At 35.1% G+C, this 27088-nt stretch overlaps 1 protein-coding gene across 4 annotated transcripts in view; it reads right to left on the bottom strand.

Annotated features, from left to right (window-relative positions):
• Positions 1–27088, bottom strand: part of LOC125256605 (chemokine-like protein TAFA-1) — a 240557-nt gene that overhangs the window by 200214 nt on the left and 13255 nt on the right. The gene's annotated exons all lie outside the window — the stretch shown is intronic.

Raw genomic sequence — 27088 nt, 5'->3', positions numbered from 1 at the left:
TTAATAGAAGGGTGTCCGCAGCTGCGTTTGCAATCATCTCATTATCCTGAGATTGCTGCTGTGTTTCTTTGCCTGTTTGTACAATCTAAATGGCTCTTTGTGTTGCGTGCGGCTCTCACTGGTTGTTGAGTGTTGCCAGAATAAAGTTGCAGCTGGCATGCCAGGCACACAGAAACAGTCGTCCCCTTTATGTGCTGATGCGGTTTTGGGACTTCAGAGCTTTTTATGATCTGACATTATTTTTGGATAATAAATAATGACTATAAAATTACATAAAAAAAATAATATAATAATAATATAATATAATATAATATAATATAATATAATATAATATAATATAATATAATATAATAACGAAAATGAGAAGAACATGAATACAGGTAATAATTAAATAATAAACAACTAAGTAAAAGAAATGACAAAATTATATTTGAAATAATTTTGAAATTATACAAAAATTACTAACCACCACTACTACAACTACTACTACTACTACTACTACTAGGCAACTAATAATAATAATAATAATAATAATAATAACAATAATTATTATTATTAATTATTAGCTTTATAGGAAATACATAAAGGGAAAATTATTACATAAAAAGGATATATATATATATATATATATATATATATATATATATATATATATATATATATATATATATATATATATATATATATATATATATATATATATATATATATATATATATATATATATATATATATATATATATATATATATATATGCTTTATAATAATATCTGCTGTTGATTTTAGTTTAAATTGTAGTAATTTTGTTATGTGCTTTTGTCATTTTTATTAGTTTTTTTTATTTATTTGGCTTTATTTTTATTTCAGTTTTAGACATTTTAGTACTTCAACTTATTTAATTTATTTGCAAAAGCAACATTTCGGTAACTTCATTTTAGGGTTCAATTCTCACTTTTAACTAGTTGCCTATTATTGCACATTATACTATATTAACTGTTTATTAGTACTTATTAAGCACATATTAATACCTTATTCTGCATGATCTTTCTACATCCCATACCCAATATCTAAATTAAATGCTACAAAAACTACCTTACTAACTATTAATAAGCAGTAAATTAGGAGTTTATTGAGGCAAAATTTGTAGTTAATAGTGAATATGTGATCTCCATACTGAAGTGTTACCAACATTTCTATTTTCTAGTTTTTCCATGTAGTTATTTCAGCTTCATTTTAATAACATATATATATATATATATATATATATATATATATATATACATATATATATATATATATATATATATTATAACCAAACTAAATAACCAATAACCAAAACTAATTTTAAATAGGTCAAAAAATAGAAAATGCTTAATCATTATCCTTGGCATGCATACATATAAGAGGTTAGTCTACAGTAAAATATTACAATTCTAACCACATCTATACTGTATTAGCAACAGAAACCACTGTCTCTCGGGGGCCAACTGGAATATGAAATGTAGGCAAACCAAATCTCTTGAAATTTTACAGGCGTATGCTGAGGCAGTCGTGTCAAGATGTATTCCTTCTTTCTTGACACAACTGACTACATCGTGACATTTCAGTGACAGTAAAGCTGACAAATGCTGCATAGAGCAGCTGGAGCGGAGAACCTGCACACACTGTCGTCACATGAATATCTAAGGGCTGGAAATATGTGTGATAGCCAGTGCGAGTACAAGTGTAGATGAGCGAATCAAGATCGGACAGATAAAGCACTTGACTTCCCCAACTGATGCTTAAATCTGAGATTCATTTCTGATGGTAGGAACACGGTTCTACTTGAGCGCAGACAGTGAGCTTAGCCAAAGGGTGTTTTTCATCCTGCTGTTGTCTGAGACTCTTGCTGGTCTCCACGCGCAAGACTGCCAAGACTGGAATCGCAGGCTGGAGTGGCATAACTGTTGTTAAGGGGTACAGGGGAAACGTACAGTGTAATGAAACGGTGAGAGGTAGATATTTATTACTCTTCCAGTAGGGTGCCCTAAAGAGACCAAGTGACTGAGGTAATTGGCACCCATGTAAGAGTAACTGTTAACAAGGTTTTTTTCTGCATGTACACTAGTAGTGACCGATGATCCGTTACACCAAATCACATCACAATGGCTTGAAAATGTCTACAAACTGAAATTGCAAAAAAAAAAAAAAAAAAAAAAAAACTTTGAGTTTTTAATTAGTCTTGTTTTACAGTGCTAAAAAATATCTAAAAAATCCTTAAAGGTGCAGTCCGTAACCTTTTTTTTTTTCTTTGGCTAAAAATGATCCAAACTCAATTACTGAGCAAGTACATACTTGTACATCTCCTTACCTTAGCCTGATTCACAACGGTAAGCTTGTAATAATGTTTTTTTTATTATTATTATTATTTGGGTGGTACTGGTAGGTTTCCGTGGTAAATACGAGTTTGCCTTTGCGTCGTTACGTCACATCTGTATACATAAAGAAGGAGTACCGGATGCTGCAGGTGGTGGATCATTTGAAGACTCTTTTACAGCAGCTGTAATAATTAAGCTTGTCATTTTGATGGCGGATTGTAATCAAGAACGGTAAAGACGACTATCATTCGGACTGCGGAGTGGCTAACAGCAAAAAAGGGAATGCCAGTAGGCCCCGTGCGAAAACAAAAATTAAAATATCTGTGAACTCTGCATTTTGTACAGGTTTAAAATGGATGCAGAGATTGTGTTTTTTTCTGCTGGACAGGTAAAACATTTTAATGGGTAGATAATGGTAATTAGATAACGCTAATACACACTAAATACACATAGTCACGGAAGGTTGATGTTGTTAACATTAACAATTTGAGAACAAAGTATAACAATAATAATAATTTGCACGGTTTGATGTGATGAGCTAACTTTGGGATCGTTAGATTTTATCACCATTAGATTTATTGTAGAACTCTTATTATGAAACGGATAGTTCCGGCCCTTGATTCTGATTGGTTGAGCAGCATTCGAAGCCGTTGTAAAATTCCAGAAAACATACAGCTGACCGCATTACATAAGTATCGTTGCGCCACTGAATATATTGCTGCGTCTGTCTTAGCAACCACTATTAGCAACGTAAACATATGTTTGTACTATATTGATTTTGTTCAGCTTACTGCTTACTGCATTATGTAGAAGAGTATTGTGAGAGAGAGATATCGAGTGACGGAATGCATTCAAATTTAGCATTTTAGTTCAGGTCAGTCCTACTGTATGTTCATAATAAAAAATCTGTTTGAATATCCGCTGCGATCTTGTCCTTTTAACATTTAATGGGTTTTCCCGTGCCCTGCTGACATAGAAGCTAGTCAAAGCATTTGTCATTTGTGTCTTGTTCTGTGTTCACCACAAGTTTCAATATAAAAGTCTTTGTAACTGAGTGACTCGCTCATAAAGACAATCTTTGCTGCCATCTAATGGCGCAATACATGTAACTTCTGTTGCTGTTCACGGTCAGGGACTATTTTTTCCAGCGGAAGGAAGCCTTTTAATGATTTTACTTTATGAAAGCTGCATTGATACATATTTTTTGGCTTTAATATTTGTATTGTGTGGTAACTAGGGCTGGGCGATATATCGCATGCAATTGTCACGCGCATTTCGTCAGTAAAGCCGGTTCCCTGATTACCGCTAAATCGCCATCACCTGCTTTTAAATGGAGCGGCATTTAATAGACAGAGCCGTAGTTCACTGATAAGCTACGCAATATCGCGTTCATTATTGCAGATGAATCGCCTTCGATAATGAACGCGATATTGCGTAGCTTATCAGTGAACTACGGCTCTGTCTATTAAATGCCGCTCCATTTGAAAGCAGGTGATGGCGATTTAGCGGCAATCAGGGAACCGGCTTTACTGACGAAATGCGCGTAACAATCGCATGCGATACATCGCCCAGCCCTAGTGGTAACCGTTTTATAAAAGCAGTAAGCCCTGTGAAGCTGTGGTTTACAGTGAATTTATAACAGCTAAGGGGGTTTTAACAATGCCCCTTAGCTGTTATAAATTAACTGTAAACCATGGCTTCTTGGGGGTTATTGCTTTATTTTTTCAGTTGGTTAGAACAAAATGTTACGTACTTGTTCAGATGACATTTTCAGGGTAAACATACTATTTTGGTTGTACTTCCAAGACGTAATATCTGTAATTCCATACTGTACAGTAAGTAAGTACAGTATCCATACCGGTGCGGTGACTGACAGCCTACACAACGTTACTCCTCAAAACATTCATTAGATGCCGACGCACAACCCACATAACATGATAATTCCGCAACTAACCGCAATTGCAGGTTTCAAACAGAGATGGCGACAAAGAGACAAAACTTACAAACTAAAAATGAATTTACAACAAGCACAGCACTGAAAAAAGACGAAGCTACATAAGGTCTATGTATATATAGCCTACTTTGGGCAAATATTTTGTCATATACTAACTACAACAGGGAAAAGAACATGGTTAGGGAGGAACATTAATGGGCCGAACAAAAATGAAGGTGCATTACGTCATGCCACTTCCAGTCTTGACAGCTCCATTGATTATAATGGGAACAATCTAGTTTTGACACGCTGACATGGTGTGAGGAAAAAGGAAACCAAGAGTAATGAGAAAAAAGTTTATGAGTCCCTGTGAACTTTGAGCATAGACCTTGAATTTTATTATGGCCGCCCTGTTGACCACTGCTTTCATCAGAGCGTTAGCGCCATAATGTAATGGCTGTGACTCAGCAAAATACACCCGCTAAAGATGAAGGACTTAATGGCATGGACGTGAAGCACAGAATGTGACAAAATGAGTATAATTTGTAACTAATGCACTCCCACAAAAGCACAATGAAGGGGTAGAAGGTAGAATTAAGGCAGCAGAGTGAATAAATTAAATAAATAAAAGATTTTGAATTAGTGTAGATGAATGCATTAGCATTTGACTAGCTGTGTTTTTTAAAACTCCTTTTGTGCTGGCTGACTTGAAAATGAAAATGTATGGCTTATGAATATGGCTCATGTTTATTTTAGGCGCTTCAAAATCACATTTGTGTTTCTTCAATGTTGTGTGCCACTTAAACTTGAAACAAGGTCCTTCTTGAAACATCTTTATATGCCTCTAAGGACGACTTAAAAGAAAAATCATCCAATTAGCCGTTTCTCATGGCGATTATGTATGCTTACGACAGCGATGCCGTTCCACGTCGCATTGTTTTGTCATCTGGGGTTTGGATTTCTTATTTATGACTTTTTTTTTTTTTTTTAACATTGTGAGGCTTGCGTTTTGGGACACCACTGGCTTTATCATTACTGTAGCTATCGCTCTCTACCCTTCCTTCATTCTCTCATCTCTTGGGCTCCTAATATTTCCAAGCATCTGTCACCGCTGTCCATGCCAAGCCGGGCTAGACCAGTCCAAACACCAGGAGCCAGCTGTTTGCATCCAAGCTCCACAGATAAATGCTGGTCTGGTGCTGCAGCTACCCACGATTTCTTCATACCGCAAATTAGTTGCAAAATGCCTTAAAGGGACAGTTAAGCTAAAATGAAAATTCTGTCATCATTTACTCACTGTCATGTTGTTACAAACCTGCATGACTTCCTTTCTTGTGTGGAACATAAAAGAAGATATCTCGAAAAGGGTCTCCGTGTGTACAATGAAAGTCAGCGGGGTCCAATATTGAACAAAACAGTTGTTTCAATTTCCGCAGAAGGTTTGGAAAGACATGAGGATGACAAAATTTTCTTTATTATTTTTTTAAAGTCAGTAACTATGGTTATATCAACCAGATCAGAATCCAACACCCACTTGGAGAGTAGTGAGTCTTACTGGGGCATACTTTGTGGAGTGCATGTTTTACAATATAAGATATCTTCAGAGTGAAACACTCCAAAGGAAGAAGAGGAAAGTGCGCTCAATGATTCATACACTTAGTGGGGTGAGTGTCTGAAGCACGTATGAAACATTCTTGCTTCGCTTGGAGGTGCCTCAAGGCCAAAAGGCCCTGGAAATGAATTACAAAAGCTAAAAAAAAGAAAAAAAAAAAAGTTGTGTGTTATCGAGTCAAAGACAGCATTCATCGCAGGAAGCTCTCTGGATCTTAAATAGGAAAAACTGACTTGTCCTTGATCAACCTTAAACTAAAATCAAAGTGAAATGTTCTTGAATCTTGAAACATCAGACATGGGAGGAGGATCCCACCCTGAAAATGATATAAATGATACCGTCATAAAATCAGATCTGAGATCCCACTAATCTACAATGAAATAAATCTTTGATCACTGCAAATGTCTACTGATATTATTAAGATGACCATACATCCTCTTTTTTGGACCTTAATGGATTAGTTCACTTTAAAATGAAAATTACCCCAAGCTTTATTCACCCACAAGCCATCCTTGGTGTATATGACTTTCTTCTTTCTGATGAACACAATCGGAGTTACATTAATAAATATAGCTTTATAATGAGTATGAAGCTGAAGAAACACACTCCACACGGCTCTGGGGTGGTAATAAATGCCTTCTGAAGTGAAGCGATGCGTTTGTGTAAGAAAAATATCCATATTTAACAAGTTATGACGTAAAATATCTAGCTTCTGTCAGACCGCCTTCCATATTCAACTTACAAAGAAAGTGTAAACTGGCGTCGCGCAAGTCAAACTTTTTCCGTAAGTTGAATAAGGAAGGCGTAGGACATAGCATAAGCGTTTTTAACTGCGAGAGGCATTACACTATCTTTGTAAGTAGAATACAGAAGGCAATCTGGTGGAAGCTAGATATTTTACTTTATAACGTGTTAAATATGGATATGCATCGCTTCACTTCAGAAGGCCTTTATTAACCCCCCGGAGCCGTGTGGAGTAGGTGAGAACCAGGGCGAAAGTAACGCGGGACGAAAATAACAAAGCGATTTTCTCAGAGCCCCGACTACATTTGCATTTCAAGTTATGACAGCATGTTCAGCACGCAACCCTAGACGGAGCTGCCAAATATCATGTAATTTCGTCATCGTTTCCCGCGGTTAGGTCCGGAAAACAGTTTTCGAGTACGGTAAATAAATTGCTGAAGCGGTACTTTTTTTTCTAATTACAAGTTGTGTTTCTCGTTTCATGCGTCACAGTAATGATCAATCTACAGGTTATTTAGTGCTGTAACACATCCTGAAGTTTGACTTGTCAGTATTTTTCAATATGAAAGTAATTTGGGTTTAAATGTCAGATGTTCCTGTCGGGACGAAAGTAACACTTGTTACTTTAGTCCCGCTCCAGTGACAACAAGCGTTTCTTTTGTCCCACTGCTAAAGTGGTGGCTTTCTCTGTGTTGCAGCATTTATTAAAACATGTTCATGTTGTATTATACTAGCAGAGTATGCCAAGAGTGAGGGTCAGAAAGACAAACAGAGGTCTGATTCAGCCAGATGTTTATGAGAGGGTGTTTCTGGACATATCTGTTGCTGATTTTTGTATGTCACCATTTATTCACTCAATCTGTTTACATTTACCTTAGTCACATTTAGTTTTTAGCCATACCTTAGCTTTTCCACACCCATCTATGAATTTGCAGTGTTTCTATTCAGATGTTTTTATGCATATTTTGAATGTATGCATAAAAAAACAGCTGGATTGGAAACATGACTATTGCTACATTATGTTGAGAATTTATATTATGCTAATGTAATTAAATTTTCATATTATTCAAACTGTTGAAAAAATGTTTTATAAAATAAATTGACATTGCCCCCCAAAAATATTCTAAACAATTCAAGTTTGTACTGTTGGGTTACTTTTGAAACATTTGATGAAACTGAAATTCTCAATTTGAAATGAAAATGTAATTTAATATTTTTTTTGCAAAGATAAAGGACAAAATATGTTTGCAGTTACTTATGAACAAGGTCATGGTTGGGTATATTTAATAAAAACAAGACTAGCACAAAAAAAATCTAGCTTGTATTGTTGTGTTACTTTCGTCCCACCTGACGGGGTCAAAAGTAACAATGTGCAACTTATGTTCAAAGTGAAATTATACTGAAGCCGTTCTACATTTGTACAAAATACCACCTGGTATTTGATAGACCACACTTGTGAGTTATTGACCACAGCAAAAATATATCGCTGTCTAAAACATTACCTTTTAAAATGACATTTTTGTGAAAAATGTTACTTTCATCCCTGCTCTCCCCTATGTTTTGCTTTGGATGGATGCACTTTCTTGAGCTTCATACTCGTAGGTCCCGTTCACTGCCATTATAAAGCTTAGATGCACCAGGATATTTATTAATATAACTCCGATTGTGTTCATCTGAAAGAAGAAATTTATATACACCTAGGATGGCTTGAGGGTGAATAAAGCTTGAAAATGAAAATGCCTTGCTCATGCATTATGTGTGAAACCGCCGTCTTCAGCTGACTCCATCTACATCCTCAACTAAAATGTAAATTCACAGAACTATTACACAAAAATTCTAGTGCTTTCACCATGGTTGTTTACAAAGCTAATGCATGTCAGTGGCAAATAAAGGTGCATCTTTTTAAAAGCACACATTAGTCCAACAAAGTACAAAACATTAACCAAAAGAGTGAGATTGTGAGCTAAATTTAATAAATTAAACACTTTGCAATAAGGCTTGTTAACATTAGTTAATGCATTAGGTATCATGAACTAACAATGAATAATATTTATTTTATAAATGTATAAATAGAAGTTAATGTTAATTTATGCATATTATCCAAGTTAAAAAAAATAAATAAATGAGTTGCATAAATAGTATATTTATTCCAAGTGCATTAAATACTGCTTTAACTAATGTAAACGATTTTCAGTTTTGATGATTAAAGAGTAATAGGGGGTTAAGTAACCCCACCCACCAGTTCACCAGGCAATGTCCTCCTTTTTTTTTTTTTTTTTGAAAAGCACAATATATAGTCTCCCAAATATTATATCTGTAACTTTATCAGTCACTTCAAAAGAGCCTGACTGCCTGACTGCAGTGTTATGAAGTTGTTTGTCTGTTGTACTGACCTGATTAAAACTCCACAGTAAATATTATGTTCCTGTCTCCTCATTTGAATTTCAGAACAAGAGCTGCACAAGGCCCATGAGTTAAACCAAATTCACCTCAACAGGGTACAAATGTCAGTTTATTTGCATATGCGATGTCTGCTTTGTTTTAGTGCCAGACTTTACGGTACTGTGAAAATGAGGTAATGGCACAAATGTAATTAGCACAGTCCAGTTTATGATAAAAAATGATAATGACTTCATTTAAATACTCACACCGATGTCATGAACAATTCGGCCTTCCTGTTAAATTGAGTCCGCCTAGGACCCAAATTGATTCCAATGGCTAAAAAGAATATTTAATCTGTACTCTATCAATCGCCTGATTAAAAATCCCCAAATTATGAACTATTTTATTAAGATCATTAAAGTCACAATGAAATCAAAATGGTCAATTCTTATTTCTTATGGAATATTGCAGTATTATTATTGCAAAATAAAGACCTGGACTACATTTTTTTGTTGTTGTTAGAGAAGCCATTTCACTTGATTGAAATATTTTTAAAATAAAAACAAAGAAAATAAAAACACTTATTAAAAAGATGACATTTTTTGTGTCATGTGACCATCAATTGATATCAGAGAACCGCAAACATGTGAACGTGTTGTTAAAATACTGAAGTATTAACTTAAAATCTCAGGGGGTAAACATTTTATGTCAAACGTCCATTCGGCTGACAAAAAGTTTGGGAAATGCAAATTAGTTTGAACGGGCAAAGCAAAAGGCTACACCCTGGGGTCCTACGCAGACACAACTCAACAGGCGGACCACAGTTCTCAAATACAGTTCTCAAAAGTGGTAAAACCGTTTAGTGATTTTGCCCCAAAGCATATTTAAAATCACAGCATGTCTCTATTTGCTCAATTATTAGGTCTTAATTAACGGTTAACAAATAAAAAAGTACATAAATAAGCTTGTTGCTTCATTCTCCTGCAGCATTTTGAGAGACAGGAATTTGCAGTTTTCCTCAAAATCAATATTTATGATAGCTTCAGGACTGAGAATGATGTGGAACGTTGTGTATTGAAGGCTTGTCTTAATTATTCCCTCATGGTAAAGAAGAAGGAACACACAAGCCTACGCGCTCTAATTGACACAGTGTAAAATCTCCCTCAGGTGCATGGCACAGAAAACTGGTATAAAACAGGGTGTTTGTGCATTTTTCAAAGAGGTTTGAAGAAGGGTGCGGGATAAGACAGACTGAGACTTCATATTTGTCTCTGAGGTGTTTACGTGTGGAAGAAAGAGAGCAGATTGGTGGCTTCTCGCAATCCCAGTGGAATAAACCATCTATCAGCGGTTCGAGAAGATAGTGAGAGTAGCTTGGGTGTTTGTTTTGTGTTGTATTCTCTTCTCCCCCTCGCACACGATGTTTGAAGTAGGTCAGAGATGTTGTGTCGGTAAAGTGCGGGGACCTGCAAGGCCTCAGCAGGAGATTTCTTCAAGCCTTCTCACAAGGAGAAAAATAATTGAGTGATATCGGAATACTTTTTGTTGTTGTTTTTTTTCAGATGTCTGCCATGGTAACATACTGTACCTGATTCAAATCAAAGCCTATATGGGTTTATACTTAAAGGAGTAAGTTTAAAGGCACAGTCCCAAACGTGTAAATTCTGTCATTATTTACTGTTGCATTTTTAACCCTCTGGAGTCTGAGGCTGATTTGGGGCTTGGAGAAGTTTTGACATGCCCTGACATTTGTGCTTTTTTCAGTTGTTCATAAACATATAAATGACAAAAGTGTCATTACACTGTATTCAGCACAAACTAGGCTACAATAATATGTGAGGAACATGTATGTACATGTTTGTATTTTTGAAGGAATAACGTTTATGCGTGGTTATTGAAAAAACAAAAAACTTAAGTCACTGAAATAAGGCCAAAAAAACTATATTAAATCTGTGTTCACAAGACTTTTGGGTATTGGAGGTTGTAGACTAGAGTTTTTGCTTCAGAATTATGTAAAAATTATGCTGCCTACTCCTTCATATAAAACAATATATTGATTTAGTTTTTGTAAGACACTTTTGTCAAGAAACGCAGTATGCGTGGAGGCATGAATCTGCATGAATAATGGGCCATTTACACCTGAGAAGACAAAAGAATCACATAATAATGACCTGAAATGACTTGCATATTAATGAGGCCTTTCAGTCAGGTAGGCTGTGAAAAAAAAACCCTCTGTAATCATGTCTCAGCTCATCATAAACAGCAATACTGTGAAATATTATTACAATTTAAAATAATGGTATTCTATTATATTCTTTTAAAATATAATGTATTTCTGTGATGCAAAGTGTCTGAACAATTATGTTACCTCTATGGCATTTCATATAGGCTTTTAGCTTAAAAGCATGCACATTTGGAGAAATATTGATGGATTCTTATATATTTATGTCAATTTTCTATACTGAGAAGTAATATTTATTGTCATCACTATGAGTGCTGGATACTGTTTTTTTTCAATTCATACTTGCAGCCGGAGGGCACTCTCTGTACACCTTTAGTCCACAAATTATTCTAAAGAAGAAGAGGACATTTCAGGAATGGTGTTTTTAATTCATACTTGCAGCCGGAGGGCGCTCTCTGTACACCTTTAGGCCACAAATTCATATAAAGAAGAAAAGGAACTAGGAACTAACGGCATGTCTTCTAGAGATCGCTAACCATTGCTTTAACATCCAAATAAACACTTTTCAAGACAATAAATACACGATTGAGACGATGAATGCATGTATTGCCTCTGAATTTGCGTCTGAATAGCGCTGGCTCCGTGGGCGTGGCTGCATTAGCAGATAATGAGCTGAATCACAGACTTCTGACATGGCCCTCTTTTCATACAGATTACATAAACACAGAATGTTTGTTTTCGATTTGACTTGCACGATTTAAAACCTGACATTTCAATGTTTCTTTAGACGTAAGTGTCATTTTTTTTGTCATTAGTATTCATAAGTTACAGTTCATTTTCTGAGAACTATCAGATTGGACTTCGTTCAGAGGGAGAAGAGAGATCACGCATCATGTTAGTTTTCTTTATTTTACAAAAAGCACAACATTGTGTTTTTACTCTGAGTGTACACAAATAAAAAAAGACATTCTATAGTTTCAATTGATATATTACTTATGTCTCTATGACAAGAAATGACGGAGTATTTTAAGTCTGTTTTGCTGCAATGTGAAAAAAATCCTGTAAAACGCGCCGGCGCGTTTTCAGACCTCAGGGAGTTAAACGCTCACCAAGGCTTTACTCATTACTCCAGTCTTCACATGAAACTTCAGAAATCATTCTAATATGCTGATTTACATATCTACTTTATCATCAGATACTGTGGAGGACACATTATAGGAATGAGACACAGTTCATTAAGGCCTCTCATTTTAGCCTTACGAGAAATGATTGATTAGTTGGTTTGTATTATAATACAGCATGAACTATAGATCATTAAGGCCTCTTACTTTAAGCCTTACAAGGCAGGAGTGGTTAGTCGGTTTGCATTAAAATACAGCATTATACAGTACTTTCTTTGAAACCAATATAACTTTCAATATACAAGCACAAAGAATACAATGGCAAAAAAGCTCCATGATTCAAGGATTCAAGATTCAAAGAGGAAATTCATCCTCCTCTGGGAAACCTGAAAAAAACAATTACATTTGTTTATCTTGTTTTAATTGCAAAAAATTATCTGACCATCAATATACTTATGAGTTAACACAATTTTTTCCATTGTGCACTGTGTTCAATAAACGTTATGGTCAATAAAAACATAAAAATGAGGTTTAGGTATGCAGATTTCCCTATTTGATATGACAACTTGTCTTTTAAAACTTTTCATTTAAATAAATGTCATATTAGAATCATTTATTTATGAATCAGGCTACACTATCTATCTATCTATCTATCTATCTATCTATCTATCTATCTATATATATACAGCATAAATGAGTACACCCCCTCTGAAACTTCTGAAAGTCAGCAATTACTCAATTACTTAGAAGACATGTTAAGGTTCTTTAGAGATATAATGTTCCAGTAAGTCTGCTTAATCAATTACCAAAGATAATGTCAAAATTTATTCAGGAAAGTAAGATTTTCTTATCATGGTGATAAAATGTTGTGTAGCAAAAAATGAGTACACCCTCCTAAAAGTTACTAAATAAAACAAAATAAAAATTTTCTGGTGTAAGTTTAAGGTAATGTTTGATCAACAGGTAAGTACTGTATGTTGAACCAGAAAATTAAGAGAAGTAATTTCTTGACAATTAAAAGTGTTATATAGCCCACTGAATCATTCTCAGACTTAATGCTGACAACAATGGAACCACTTGGGAGAGAACTGCCAGGAGACTTATTTCTTAGCACAAAAGAGGACAGTGGTACAAGAGGATTACCAAATCATTGTTTTAAGTGTGAAAATATAGCAAAAGTAACACAGAAATACAAAAACAATGGACTTGTGACAAGGCCCCTGAAATAATCAGGCCTTCATTTTAAGCTTTCATTTAGTGATGAGGGATTTTTTTTTGCTAGACAAAGAGCAGGAGAAAAACCAAGCGAGTGTCTCAGAGCCAGCAAAAGCTCAGAAATGACATGCATGGTTGTTGTTCTCACTGGAACTACCTACTGTAGCCAAAGCACAATAAAGTCAGTTAGCCATTTCCAAAGCCCATATTTACACAATATAGATTCTGGGAATCAATATTCTGGTCTCATGAGACCAAATCAATCATTTTGGATGTAACAGCATCCAAAATGTTATGATGTTGCTAGAGGAGGAGTACAGTGAGAAGTGCCTGGTTTCCACAGTAAAGTTCAGTGGTAGTAAAGCTCTTATATAGGGATGTATGAGTGCTGAAGGTCTGAGGGAGTTGTGCTTTATCAATGCTGTCATGAATTCCCACACCACTGTATAATTTAATACACAAACTTAAAACAGAAGATGTTACCCTTTCCTCATTCCCTGCATTGTTGGGCATTTTTTCAATATGACAATAAGGATATGCATTCTCCCAAGGTGAAAAACCTTCTGTGGACATGTATTGCACTCAATCTTAACACTCTTGAGCGCCTGTGGGGATTCTGTAGAGACGAGATGAGCAACACTCCCCATTAAAGATCAGGGCATTTAAGGAGCTCATCATCCAGGAGTTAAACAGGACAGATGTGACAATTTGTCATGAACTCGTTCACTCTGTGCCAAGAAGGGTCAGAGCAGTATGTTCAAAATTATGGAGGGCATACTAAGTGCTAGAATATTATACATTTGTTGAATTAAATCTAGGGTGTACTAATTTCTGCAATCCTTAAGTAGTACGTTAAGAAGTACGTTCAGCCTGCCCTGTTTAAGTCTCCAGACCACGCCTAAAATGGTCGCATTTGCGACTAAAAATATTAATTTGCGATATTTTTGCTGAGGTTGCCATTGGCGACCATACAAATTCACATGTTATGACTGTAAAATTTGCATGTTATTTGCGTGACCCGTAGCCTTTCACATAATTTGCTGCGTTGATGTAATTAAATGAGATGCTGCGTGTGAAAGTTTCACTGTTCATTTTATGGCTATGATATATATTTCTCTGTTTCTATTATGTATATGTTTAATACATTTTAGTTTTGCCATCTTTCCATGAATTGTATTAGTGATCATAAAGAAAATACATCTTTTGTAGTTGTTCAGAGGGGATGTACTCATTTATGCTGTGCACTGTATATATATATATAAAATTTAAGTTTTTGCCTATATTACTAAAGATCAGATCAAATTTTCAATAAAAAGGGTTAACATACTTTTTCCTGCATCTACAGGTACAATGATATACTGGGATCTTTTTTACAAGGATTTGATGAGGAAAAAAAAACATTAAAACTAAAAACCGAGTTGCACAGAGTGCAAGAACGTTGAAATGATTGCTAAATTTTAAGGTAGAAAAATAGAGCAGAGGAAAAAAACAGCAGTGATTCAAAGGCCTGTTCGCTCTTTTCATTACCTCCATTGTGTCTAACCAACTCTAGAGCAACATTATTTGGTTTTCAAGGTAATTTCCTGAATAAAACGGAAATCGCAGCTGATGTGGGGCCTGTTCTGTAGATTATGGTGTGCAGGCGCTGACCTTCTGCAGTCATCAGCAGCATTAGTGTTTCAGAAAGTGATTATTGATCTGACCTCATGCTTTCCTTTTAGCCATGATACTGAAAGACACTTGATGATGGCTGTCAATCAAAATAGATATCAAAAAGCACATGGGAAATGCAGCTGGGTCCTTTTGTTAAATATGTGATAAAGCAACGTAGTCTAAATGGTGTCCTCACTCCTGTTTAAGTCTCGGTGTCACAACACAGGACACCTGATACTAAATACATTTGAATAAAGACACGTGGGACGTTCTTTCTGCGGTTAAGTACGTTCAGCCTGCCCTGCGTGTGACCCTAAAACACCTATAGTAGGAACGATTGAAAACAGCCTTGTTCTTTGTATACGGATATCTTGTACACGGATTCATTCAAGAATGAACAACAATAAAAGTGTGTGGGATTTTTTTCTATTCTTTAACCCTTATGTTGTGTTCGGGTAGGTTTTTCTGAAAAAAGGGTAGTTAATATTATCGCATATGACTAAATCTTACTGACTTTGTGCACATTAACTACTTCCCAAATTTTTGGGGATAATTTCGTACTTTTTGGGGGATTTTTTCCCCACCTTGTTGCACTTGTGGTGTTCCCATTCAAAAATGACCTGCCTACAAAAAATAGCTCATAAATCACTCATTATGCTATATTATCACCAAATTAACAGTGATAATATTTGGCGATAATAGCATAAGCGGTTTACAAGCAATTTTAAGAACGGTCATTTTTGAGGAGGAACATCAAAGGTTTTAGAGGGTTTTCAACACAGCATTAAATCAAGGGTTAAATCAAGCAACAATATATTAATTATTAAACAGTTTCTCTAAAGTGATACAAAAGATAAGCATAAAGCTGGATCTGAAATGGACATGGCAATATGAGACAAAAGGAAAGACAGAAAGGTGTCCCTGCCCCTTTCTTTAATGCCTACTCTTTGCTTACTTCCTCCAGGCCGTTCATCTCACAGTCTCCCAGTGGACTTGAGGGAAATGGACTCTTAGTCTGCTCTCCATAGATCACCCACTGACACTGATGGCCCGACTTTTGGATTCCTACATCTGATGTTTCTTTTTTAAATCAATTATTCAAGATCTCAGATTCATGTCAGAGAGCACGCCTATTCATCATTCCTAATTGTCATGCACCACGTCGCCATTGATCAAAGGACCTCAACCTTCCTCCTCAATATTTAACTGCCCTGAAAAAAAGACTCATGAAGTAATACAAAAACTGTCACTTACTCCAAAAGCTCAATTGTGACCCTTTTATTCAGATTGTGGCTTCACTCAAGATAAACGTCAGCTTTTGAGGAAAGTTTATCGACATATAAGAGTTATGCATGACAGGTCATTTCGGTCTGTTCTTGACACAAAGCTACTGTATCTTAAGGCTTCAAAAGACTTGGAATAAAGTGCATGTCACATAAGTCAGACTTTTTTCAACTTTTACAGGTTTTTGTCATTTTTGAGCTTTTGGATAGCAGAAATTTCAATTTTCGGAGAATTACTCTGACTAGCTTAACCAGCATTTCCAGACTTGGCAAGTTCCCATTCTTTTGGGCTTCCTTCGAAAAATGCATTGGGCTGTTTTTTTTTGTTTGTTTGTTTGTTTGTTTGTTTAATAACTGCATTTTTTCTTTGCTTCTTTGTTTATTCATGTTATTTTAATTTGAACATGTGTATAGTAAGGAAAGTATCACAGAAAAATAGCATGTAGTGCAGCCATCAACATTTTTTCCTTAACTCCCTGAGGTCTGAAAACGCGCTGGCGCGTTTTGCAGGATTTTTTTCACATTGCAGCAAAACAGACTTAAAATACTCTGTCATTTCTTGTCATAGAGACATAAGTAATATATCAATTGAAACTATAGAATGTCTTCTTTTATTTGTGTACACTCAGAGTAAAAACACAATGTTGTGCTTTTTGTAAAATAAAGAAAACTAACATGATGCGTGATCTCTCTTCTCCCTCTGAACGAAGTCCAATCTGATAGTTCTCAGAAAATGAACTGTAACTTATGAATACTAATGACAAAAAAATGACACTTACGTCTAAAGAAACGTTGAAATGTCAGGTTTTAAATCGTGCAAGTCAAATCGAAAACAAACATTCTGTGTTTATGTAATCTGTATGAAAAGAGAGCCATGTCAGAAGTCTGTGATTCAGCTCATTATCCGCTAATGCGGCCATGCCCATGGAGCCAGCGCTATTCAGACACAAATTCAGAGGCAATACATGCATACATCGTCTCAATCGTGTATTTATTGTCTTGAAAAGTGTTTATTTGGATGTTAAAGCAATGGTTAGCGATCTCTGGAAAACTAGTTCCTAGTTCCTTTTCTTCTTTATATGAATTTGTGGCCTAAAGGTGTACAGAGAGCGCCCTCCGGCTGCAAGTATGAATTGAAAATACCATTCCTGAAATGTCCTCTTCTTCTTTAGAATAATTTGTGGACTAAAGGTGTACAGAGAGCGCCCTCCGGCTGCAACTATGAATTGAAAAAAACAGTATCCAGCACTCATAGTGATGACAATAAATATTACTTCTCAGTATAGAAAATTGACATAAATATATAAGAATCCATCAATATTTCTCCAAATGTGCATGCTTTTAAGCTAAAAGCCTATATGAATTGCCATAGAGGTAACATAATTGTTCAGACACTTTGCATCACAGAAATACATTTTATTTTAAAGAATATAATAGAATACCATTATTTTAAATTGTAATAATATTTCACAGTATTGCTGTTTATGATGAGCTGAGACATTATTACAGAGGGTTTTTTTTCACAGCCTACCTGACTGAAAGGCCTCATTAATATGCAAGTCATTTCAGGTCATTATTATGTGATTCTTGTTGTCTTCTCAGGTGTAAATGGCCCATTATTCATGCAGATTCACGCCTCCACGCATACTGTGTTTTTGACAAAAAGTGTCTTACAAAAACTAAATCAATATATTGTTTTATATGAAGGAGTAGGCAGCATAATTTTTACATAATTCTGAAGCAAAAACTCTAGTCTACAACCTCCAATACCCAAAAGTCTTGTGAACACAGATTTAATATACTTTTTTTGGCCTTATTTCAGTGACTTAAGTTTTTTTGTTTTTTCAATAACCACGCATAAACATTATTCCTTCAAAAATACAAACATGTACATACATGTTCCTCACATATTATTGTAGCCTAGTTTGTGCTGAATACAGTGTAATGACACTTTTGTCATTTATATGTTTATGAACAACTGAAAAAAGCACAAATGTTAGGGCATGTCAAAACTTTTCCAAGCCCCAAATCAGCCTCAGACTCCAGAGGGTTAAAGGATTAGTTCACTTTCAAATGAAAATGACCCCAAGCTTTACTCACCCTCAAGCCATCCTAGGTGTATATGACTTTCTTCTTCTGATGAACACAATTGGAGATATATTAATACATATCCTGACGCATCCGAGCTTTATAAGGCAGGGCTCCAGACTGCGCCTAAAATGGTCTCATTTGCAAAGAAAAATATTAATTTGCGAGTGATATTTTTGCGGAGGTCGCCATTGGCGACCATACAAATTCACATGTTATGACTGTAAAATTTGCATGTTATTTGCGTGACCCGTAGCCTTTCACATAATTTGCTGCGTTGACGTAATTAAATGAGATGCTGCGTGTGAAAGTTTCACTGTTAGAGCGCCAAAATATGAACCGAAAAATTTCTCACATCAAACAGACGCCAAAGAACTAGCGCTGATGAAAGCCGACTGTGTTGTCGCCTCGCGTCAGTGCAAAAAAACTGCATTTGAACACACCGTTCTGCTCCTGCATAAATTAGACAACTGCCTATTTCCTCATATAAATTCATCTATATTCATCATTCAAAAGGGGAAACCGGCTCTACAGACTGCAGATACACACACAATGCAGCATGTGCTTACCGTTTTGAATATCAATCATGCTGATCGCTTTCGTTATTCCACTCCTCTCATCAGATACATTTAAGGTCATTAAAAGTCTTCAGTGCCTTAAACAGTATAACAAGAGTATAAACGATCATTTTAAGGCGTCTTATATTTTGTGGATGGAAAAAAAAAAATTTTGCGATACTCCCTAATGTGATTATTATTAATTTCATTAAATGTGAGCGCTGATTATTTTAAAGTCAAAAGATGGCGCTGTTGCGCGTTCTTCAGAGCAGCTCGCATTCAATGATCAGCGCACATTTGTCAACCGATTGCTTATGAACTAATGCTGATCAATTATCACAAAGTTTACTTTATGTTATTTATATTATATTGTGTTGTAAACGGTTGTAGCAACGTAATTTTTTAATCCTCATCTGAATTTGAATGAGCAGCAAAAGTAAAGCACGGACATTTCAAAATAAGAGTCCCGCTGTATTTCAAAGTAATCAAAGTCAAGTCTGTTTGTTATTTGGTTACACAAACTAAATTAAATATATTTATATATTTATTTCCATATATTTATATTTATTTTCATTTGATTCAAAGTAAACTGTTGTAGCTTTAGGAAGGAAGGACTAAGAACATTATTTGACACATATTCAATATAAAGATTTTACGATCATCAGGGTTATTATAGTTAACTAAATCCATTAAAAACATTTTTTATTGCTTGAAATAAATGTTAATACTAAAAAATCTATACAAACTAAACAGACATGTTTAAAAACATCAACAAATAAAACTAAAAACAAAAAAAAAAACTTAAAAATTGAAAGCAGAAAATATAAAAATCTAATCAGATTCAAAATATTAATAAAAACTATAATAGTATTAAGTGCAAATAGTGACATTCATTTCCCAGAAAAGTCACAAGATGAAAATGCTGAAACTGTAAAGGGGACATGTATAAACACAAAAAGTGATGACTAAAAGTGATTTAAAATTTTTAGTTCATTGTTGTGTAGCTCTTAAAAAAATTATTTCCCCCCTATAGGAGCCAATGGCTCCTTAATGAATTTTTTTTTCTGGAGCCCTGATGGCAGTGAGTGATACCAACGAGTATGAGAAAGTGCCTCCATCCACATCCATCCATCATAAACTTCAAAATTAATAAACTCCATCATAAACTTCAAAAATAGATTTCAAAATGACCTAAAAGAAAATAAAAATATCTATACATTTATATATACAACTTGTAGTTTTTGATATATAGTATTTTATAAAAATCCATCTTTGGAGTTCACCTGCTTTAAACAAATTATTAAATAATTGATACATACCAGTCAGCACACTCATTTTGACAACCCTAAAAAACTAAAGCTAAAAAAAAAAAAAGGCTAAAACTGAATTGTGAAAACTAAAAAGTAGCAAATAAGTGGAGAAAAAACTCCTTAAAGTCAAATAAAATAGAAAAACTTAATTATAAATTCAACTAAAATAAAGAGCAGCATGAAATTCAAGCTCGGGTATTTCAACAGACCAATAAGTCAAGTAAAGGAAGCAAGGCTGTTCACTATATGACCTTTGCTAATATGATAGTCATGCACAAATTATTGGAATAGCGATTATTGGAGTTTACTGTCCTGTATATTAAACAAGCAGACATTGTCTTAGAGCTGATTCAGCAGTTTGTGAAAAGATCCCAGCAATTGATTGTAGCTTTGGTCATGTACAAGATAGCAGTGACCTCTGAGACCACTGGTTTCTGATGAACCTACACAGGGGCATATTTCAGTCGAGCTACTAAAGGGTCTGCTGAAGGTTCCAGAGTTAACACAAGAAAATGGAGGTCATTTGTAGAAAACGGTAAACGTGAATTACACTGTAGATGTTTTTCCATAGAGTAAACAACCAATGAATAACAGCAGTCTACCCAGAATGATGTGAGATTAGTCGATTATTTAAACACTTTCAGCTAGCAAAAACAAGAACAATCAAAAAACAGTTTAAAGTTTATCAGAAAATGTCTAAGGTCTATTAGAAAGGATGAAATGCCTGTCTGCTGCAGACCAAAATCCCCTGAAATACATTAACCTTTATAAAAATAAAAATAAACTACAGCAAAACAAACATCTTCCATGAAAATTTGTTTGATCAAGCAGTCCATTTGCATTTAACTGCAAAAAAAAAACCACTGGGCTATTCTGAGGTAAATAATATTGGCATTAGGGTCGGAAAGGCTTTTGGAATAGAGTGCAAGTCATATTTCTAATGCAAATGATTACCATCTTGCATCCATCTTCAGTAAGCCCTCACCATGACCTTTTATAAAGCACTTTTTTTTTCTTTTCTTTCTCTGATAGACTAGCATTTCAAAGAAGACATTTTCTTTCAAAATGGCTGCACAGAGCAAAGGTTGAGGGCACTCATAGATCTTGGTCTTATTTAAGGTTTCTATCATTTTTGCAGGTTCTTTCACTCAATGATTTCCTTTGAGATCATGGTTGAATCTTAAACATCTCTATTCACCCAAAAATTAATATTCTGTTTTCGTTTTTTGGGTAAACTTTTTAAGCTAGTATCCCAATTATCAACTCTGTAATGCCTCATTTCCACCGAGCGGTACAGGACAGTATGGTACAGTTCAGTATGATTCAGGGTGGTAAACTGTGATTCGGCTTGCGTTTCCACCACCCTTTCTTGATAGGCGTGGTGTATGACGGAAAGTAGTGATCGATTGCTACACAGCAAAATTCCCAGAGTTAAATCAACTCTGCTCAGAGTACATGGTCCCTCTCTAAATAGTGTTAAAGTAACACTGAAGCAGAGTTAAAGTTAATGAGATAATTAAGTAATTTATAAGGCTGTGACTTAAGACACTTGTCGTTCTTGTTTTTTTTCTTATTTCCTCCGTGATTCTGCTTGTTAACAGCAGGTGTTCATCAGTAATGCGCAATCATTACTTAATTAATTGCTTAATTGTCTCATTAACTTTAACTCTGCTTTAGTGTTATTTTAACACTATTTAGAGAGGGACCGTATGTACTCTGAGCAGAGTTGATTTAACTCTGGAGATTTTGCTGTGTATCATTCTCACAGGAACAAGAAAGCAACACAGTAAACGACAATGTAAGACATACAGCAGATCTTGTTGTAGCTTCTTGGCATTTGGCTGTCTGTCACAACGGCTCATTCCCCTTGTAGCACGCGCAAGTGACGATTCTCTGTCAACCAATCAACATTCTGCAATGAGTTTAGCTCCACCCTTTAGCACCGGACTACTGTGCTAAGTTTCCCAATGGAAGGGTCCCAAAAAAGTTGTATGGTACAGTTCGGAATTAGGGTTCGGATTGTATTACGAGTGGTAAGGTACAATTTTTGCCATTTCTATTGTCAGAAGTGGAAGGTGGAAAATGAAGCATAATGGAAGTGAACAACTCCCAACTGTTGTTGCTGAAGACCCATTGACCAATTTATAATTCTCTGCAACAATTTTCTGATATACAGTTTGAAAAATCAAGGTTAAGCCTGGCAAAAAATGAACAAAATTACCATACAAAGACACAGAATTATAATAATCTAAATGAAGAATTAAGGTCCAATTCATGAAGTGATTTTGCCCATTAAATTTGAGTCTACCCAAAAATAACTTGAGACCGAGAGTACTGCAGTTATGCCAGCATATATCATCAGAGAACACAGTTAAATCCAATAGGTCTTAAAGCCAGTCAGGTTTCTAAAGGGTGTCAGGGTATCAAATGAGGCTGACTTTTGTATCTATAAAAACTGAATATGCCTACAGAACATGTGAATCTTGTCTGAGTTGTAAGTCTTTCCAACCAATGTTCAAGTTGACCCATAAGAAATAGAGAAAAAGTTGAGAAAAAGGCATGAAATGCATACTTCTTATTTACAACTGGTCTTTAATTTCAACAGCCACTTCAGGTTCCTCTCTCTCTCTCAACATGAAGGGTTCCTGCTTGCCCAGGTCAAGGATCTCTTCATTTTAACTCCTCAATGGTGGAACTACCCTGAAGCAACAGCAAGTACAAACAAGACCAGAAGACCATGGTTTCATTTTGTACTGTGAGGCTGATAACAGAGCTCTTTGAAATGCAATACAAATGTGTCAGTCGTGCCTTGGTAACGCAAGACTTTATAGACAATATGAGGTGTAAATAGAAACCGTCTTATGAAGGATGATCAGATATTTCTTTTAATTTTATTATTAACGTGGAATAACTTCACTAAAATAGCGCACTTGGCCAGCTAGCTACAGAGAAACTGGCAGCCAGGCAACAGACAATTGACCAATCCTGAGTAGTAACATCATTTCACACATTCTACCAGCACGGTTCCGGAAAATTTCCAAGCTGGAGCTAGAACCGCTCCATACCGTTCTTAGAACCCAACGGCGGAAAAGCGGCTAAAGACGAAACATTAAAAAAGCCACTACATGGTATGTAAAGACAGTAGTTTTGAAATTTGCCCTTTATTTATATTAATAATTAAAAAAGACCTTCTACCATTGAAATACTACATGGCTAATTACATAAGTGCTAAATTTTTACATTTTCTGAAGAAACTGAGTGGTTCTTGCCTGTATAAACTTGTTGATACAATTCTGAAGTGTGGGTGGTTGCCAAAGTGTTACTACAGTGTTCTTGGTGTTTTTTAGCATGTATGAATTTACTAAGGTTTTTGGAGTATTTGTCTTGATATTCTGGTCCCTATATTTGGGTGATGCTTCAGTTGAAGTTTATGGGAATTGCTTGTTTTATCATCCACATTCTAAGTCTGAAAATAAAAGGCCAGGAGTGGATCATTTAGAGTCTTTGTGTCCACATGAGCCTTCAAGGTCCCTGAGGCCCCAATGCATGACATCTGGGGTATCTGAGAGGGGAAAATTCTGCTCAAGGATGAGAAAAATCAGCAGGAGTATCTCTCATTCTCTCTCATAAAGGACAAAATAGCATCTCTATAGTTTGAAGTGTTCATTCTTTTTCTGTGCAGAACAAGGACAGAGGCTGAGTGACTATCAAAAGTTTCACTCTCCGTTTATCTCGACACTGCAGCAAATGCCCACAGCCACAAAAGCTTGTTGCCCAACAATATGAAAGCAAAAATCCACAAAGGTTAAAAAAAAATCCTAGGAAAGGTGCAGTGGACAGTAAGTTTTAATGATTTGCAGCCATTTTCTTTGATCAAATAGAACAAAAACACATTTGATTGATCTCATATAAAGAAGCCTGGAGGACATCATGAAGATATCAATATCCTTTCTACATGATCAAATGACCATGAAAGACCTTTTAAATACCACACCACTAAATCAGTAGAGACTTTTATTCTTAAGGGGCCAGGCTTGATGCGATTTCTACATTTGCCCTAAAAGAAAACTCAATTTAAATGGCCTAAACTACTCCAAATAGACATGAAACTGGATTTCGAAGGTAATGGCGCCTCATATACAACGGCGCCCCTGACATTAAATCCCAGATCTCCGAGAACAGTGAAAATATCAATTGTAAGGGTCCAATTGTCTGATTGGAAGGTGCATGAAAACCTGGTCTGCTTGTTGTGAGCACAAAGATGTGGCCAGCTCACCAAGGTCCTTCATTTGCTTTCTGAATTGAGGTCCTCCTCACACAGTCCCTGAAAAAGACTCGCTTCAGGGATGTTTAAGCATGAGAGTATCTCACCAATGTTCTGATTAAAAGCAGCTTCAAGCGCTGGAAATATAAGAGGAAGAGTCTTTACCTTTTTTTTTTTTTCCCTTTTCTGTTTTTCTTGTATTTTTCTTCTCTGCTTGAGCTTAATATAGGTTATTATAGTGAAGACGAGAAATTAGGCAAAAAACATTTCTTTCTTTTAATGCACCCTTAATGTGTGTAGCATAGATTGCAACTGTGGCCCACGGCTCTCTTGCACTCTATGAATATGTTTTCGTAATACAAAGCTGGAATTAAACAATGGGTTATTCAGGCTCTCTCTCTGAGTGATGCCACTTCTATGCTACACATCACATTTTCCATCATGCTGTTTTTGTTTTATCTTCATTATAGACCCCTGCATGATTGTTCATTATTTAGAATACAAATAGTTTTCAATTCTAGATTGGTGACTTCAAGAGAGAGTTCACCCAAAAATAACATTTCTGTCATCAGTAACTCACCCTCATGTCATTTAAACCCTGTATGACTGGCTTTCTTTTCTTTCTTTCTTTTTTTTGCCACTTCAATATAATAAAGTGAATGAGAACTAGGGTTGTCAAGTTGACGGCATAAAAGGACCTTTTTAAAATATAAAAGCGGCTATATATTTTTATATATAAAGACTCATTTGGGATGGATGGATTGGATGGATGGATGGATGGATGGATGGATGGATGGATGGATGGATGGATGGATGGATGGATGGATGGATGGATGGATTGGATGGATTGGATGGATGGATGGATTGGATGGATGGATGTTCAAACAAAATTATTGTATAGAATTTTATTTTGAATTTCTTATTAAAATACTGGTTGCGCCACCTGACATTTTTGGGGTTTAAAATATCAAAACATAAAATAATAATATTTGCTATTTTATTTGTATATATATATATATATATATATATATATATTTTTTTTTTTTTTTTTGGTAACACTTTACTTGAAGGGGTGTGCATAAGACTGACATGACACCTTCATAATCATGACATGACACATGTCATGAATATGAAGGAGGTTTTATGAATGTTTATGACAACTGTCATTAAGTGTCATTCACTCAATTATGTCATTTTTAATGCAAAGATGACATTGTTTGAGATGTCCGAGTTATGACAACTTGACATAAACCAATACATCATAACCTGTCAGTGTCTTTGTCATGACAACTTGACATCATTTAGCTTTATGGGTTAACATTACATTAAACTGTCATGTGGTTGGTTTTGACATTGGCTGTCATGAGGCCATTATAATAGTGTCATGAATATGTATCTTGAGCTCAAGTACAGTGGTACAAATTGAACTTGTCATTAAAATGTCATTAAGTGACAAAACTCTGACAAATACTTTTATAACAGCATCATGACTATTTTTCATTTCATGTTTTTTTTTTTTTTTTTTTTTTTTTGTAAGTTTCCTCCAACAGAAGGTCAGATAATAGACAATTTCAAATTTCATAAAAAGATGACACTGTTATAAAATAATGGTAACACTTTATTTTAGGGTCTTTTAACTAGTTGCTTATTACTATTAGCATTCATATGGCTAAAATATTGGCTATTTATTAGTACTTATAAAGCACATATTAATGCCTTATTCTGCATGACCTTATTCTACATTCTTAATCCTACCCAATACCTAAACCTAACAATTAACTATCATAAGCAGTAAATTATGAGTTTATTGAGGGAAAAGTCATAGTTAATCGTTTATATATGTGTTCCCTATACTGAAATGTTACCAAAATAATGTAATGTAATGTTAACCCATAAAGCTAAGTAGTTTTTTTTTAAGTTTGATAATTAATCTGCTATGTCATGTTTATGACAGGTTATGATGTTTTGCTAATGTCAAGTTGTCATGACAAAGACACTGACAGGTTATGATGTATTGGTTTATGTCAAGTTGTCGTAACAAAGACATCTCAAACAATGTCATCTTTACATTAAAAATGACATAATTGAGCGAATGACATTTAATGACAGTTGTCATAAACATGCATAAAACCTCCTTCATATTCATGACACGTGTCATGTCAAGATTATGAAGGTGTCATGTCAGTCTTATGCACACCCCTTCAAGTAAAGTGTTACCTTTTTATATATATATATATATATATATATATATATATATATATATATATATATATATATATATATATATATATATAATTTTGTATGAGGAATGACCAAAATGTCTTTATTCCTCCCCTAGCTCTCCTTTTCACAGTCTTAGTTCCATCAGAGAAGCAGAGATGTCTCAT

Source organism: Megalobrama amblycephala, linkage group LG21 (assembly GCF_018812025.1).
Source record: "Megalobrama amblycephala isolate DHTTF-2021 linkage group LG21, ASM1881202v1, whole genome shotgun sequence".
Taxonomy (NCBI): Eukaryota; Metazoa; Chordata; class Actinopteri; order Cypriniformes; family Xenocyprididae; genus Megalobrama; species Megalobrama amblycephala.
Note: the sequence above shows the minus strand (reverse complement) of the source record. Positions and strands in the feature narration are given on the sequence as shown.